The sequence below is a fragment of the Frankliniella occidentalis genome, unplaced genomic scaffold (genome assembly GCF_000697945.3).
Source record: "Frankliniella occidentalis isolate FOCC.00 unplaced genomic scaffold, Focc_3.1 Scaffold101, whole genome shotgun sequence".
In the NCBI taxonomy this organism is placed as follows: Eukaryota; Metazoa; Arthropoda; class Insecta; order Thysanoptera; family Thripidae; genus Frankliniella; species Frankliniella occidentalis.
In genome coordinates this window covers 163,505-165,934 of record NW_026267230.1, presented here as the reverse complement: position 1 = coordinate 165,934, position 2,430 = coordinate 163,505, and positions in this window count along the sequence as shown.

Below are 2,430 nucleotides of genomic sequence, written 5' to 3'. Positions count from 1 at the left end.
TTTATTTAAAAACAATCTTATCGTAAATTAATGAAATAACATAGTTGTCGCATATCGCATTGGTTTCGCGAGGAAAAGTTACCGCTGGTGTGCGGGTGGGTTCCGGGTGGGTTTTCCAATAATCGCTACGACGGTAACTTACGGCCCTCTGTAAGATAGACAACCCACACTCTCGCCTGTATTCGGTGCAGTATAACTACATAGTGCGCTGGTCGTCCAGAAAGTACGCTAGGTTTCCTCATATTCATTGGGTATATTGTAGGAGCTGGGCGCCTGCGAGACTCCAGGTAGGCCACCGCGCGGTACTCGCATGCGGTCAGGCAAGATGGTGCCTACGTAACAGGCGCTATGAGAGCTTGCATGGGGCTAAACTTCACAAGTTCATGACGGAGAATGACGAACGTACTTTCTGGATAAACCTTTATCAGACCTGGTACAACTGAGGAAAATGGTCTCGTAACTTAAAAATATATTTTAAAACTGACTACCTTCAAAAATTTACGACACCCCACTTCTGTCCGTTGTTGAATTCCAAATCGATTTACGTAACGGTTACAATTTTACAAATTTTAAATTGAATTTTTACGCCACGCTTCATGAAATTTTTTCCAACTATTTTTTTATTTTTTTTTACAACGCACAGAATAGGAAAATAAGAGGGCCACTCACTAAGTGGCAAGATTTACGGCGGGAGGTGTGTCTGCCACGCGCCTCCCCCAGGGCGCAAGTCTCCTACCTTCTTGTTACCGCTGGAGCGGAGCGCAATGGCCGTGTCCCTCGGCGCGCGGCGGCCAAGTTCACTGACCCGCTCAACCTGCCAAAGGCTGCACTGCGGTGCGCCCGCCACGCCACTCCCACGCGCGCGTGTACCGAAGAGTGTCGCGGGGCCATAAAGCGGCATAGTGCGCGCAGTGCAGCCACCGGCAGCACTTTACGCCCCTCTTTATTTACACCTCCGCTGGTTTTATTTGGCCGGACGCGAGCGCGACCCCACCCACCGGCCACACTCCTACATACACGATACAAACTCATTGACTTTTTAAACTCAAAAGTGTAAGTATATTTGTGACATGCACGGAAGAACTAATATATCAAGTAATTTTGAGATGGACAAGAAATTCGCTGTAGCAGCTAATAATTGGCTGCCACAGTCAAGAGTTCATAAGACGCCAATTCTTGGCGTCCACAAAATGAACGCCAAGATTTGGTGTCATAAGACGCCAATGTTTTGGCGTCAAAAGACGCCAACCCATTTACAGTGATTAGTTGCCACAGCGAAGCTGTCGCTGCAGGAGCGAAGTGGTTTGTTCTCAGAACAAAGCGCGGTTGGCACCTGCACCAACAGCTTTGCTGTGGCAACTAACTCTTGACTGTGGCAGCCATTATTATATACCACACCTAATTTGTTAGTTCTAAGGACTATTTTTTTCGTGTAGTATCGAAGGGAGAAATGACTTGGGGATAATCCGATAGACATGGCATGCGTCAATCCGGGGATCGTCTCGCGCGGAGGTATTCAGGGTGTAAGCCGCGAGGGGCCCCCACTAGCCAACTCGTTGTTCACCTATTTAGGGAGCGGAACACTGTGTAAAATAGTTGTAAGGTTTACAGGAAATTTTTCCTTGAAGCAAGTTGTAAAATGACAATTTGTAATCGTAAAAATACATGCTGTACGTATCGACTTAAAGCGCATTGGTAAAAACAGTGCTCTCGTAAATTTAACTTAAATTATAATTCGAGCAAAAAATGTGTAAATTTACGACGATATTTTTCAGTGTAATGCGGTAATCCGTTAAACCGGGTGTTTCATAAAAGACGTAGGTGCGGGCGGGTTTGTCTACCCAAGGAGCTATGGCGCCTTACGGGCAGAGCAGAGCAGAGCGCGTAGGCAACCCCACCCGCACCTGTGTCTTTTATGAATCACCCGCTACACGAGACCTCAGAGTCGCTGTCCCCTCGTAAAGTTCAACTTAACTAGTCGTTAAAGAATATGTAACGCGCATGAACCCGTGTTGGCGGGCTGCCTATACTCTACACTCGTTCGAAGCCATTAGACGCCATGGTTAGAGACCATATTTCAAATTTCAAACGTTTCAAACATACAGCTACACCGTCCCCGACGGGCATGTTCAGGGACGCGTGCCGTCCCAGCGGCCGAGGCGAGGGTGGTCCGATGTACCGGTCCATGGGACGAGGGGGGTTGACCTGAGCGTGCCTGCGTTCTAAAATGAGCAGTTCAACTTCATTGTCTACTGTGGCAGACGGCCAAAAATTAGAGAAAGGCGCGCTTCGGCGGTCGGCTTTGGAGAGAAAGGGGGAAGGGGAATGGGTGCGCGGTAGACGAGTAATGACAGGGCAAGGTCAAGACCGTCACGATTGTGTCTAGCGTGGGATGCGGGGCGCCCCGCGGCGGCCCAGCCCAGAGCCTCG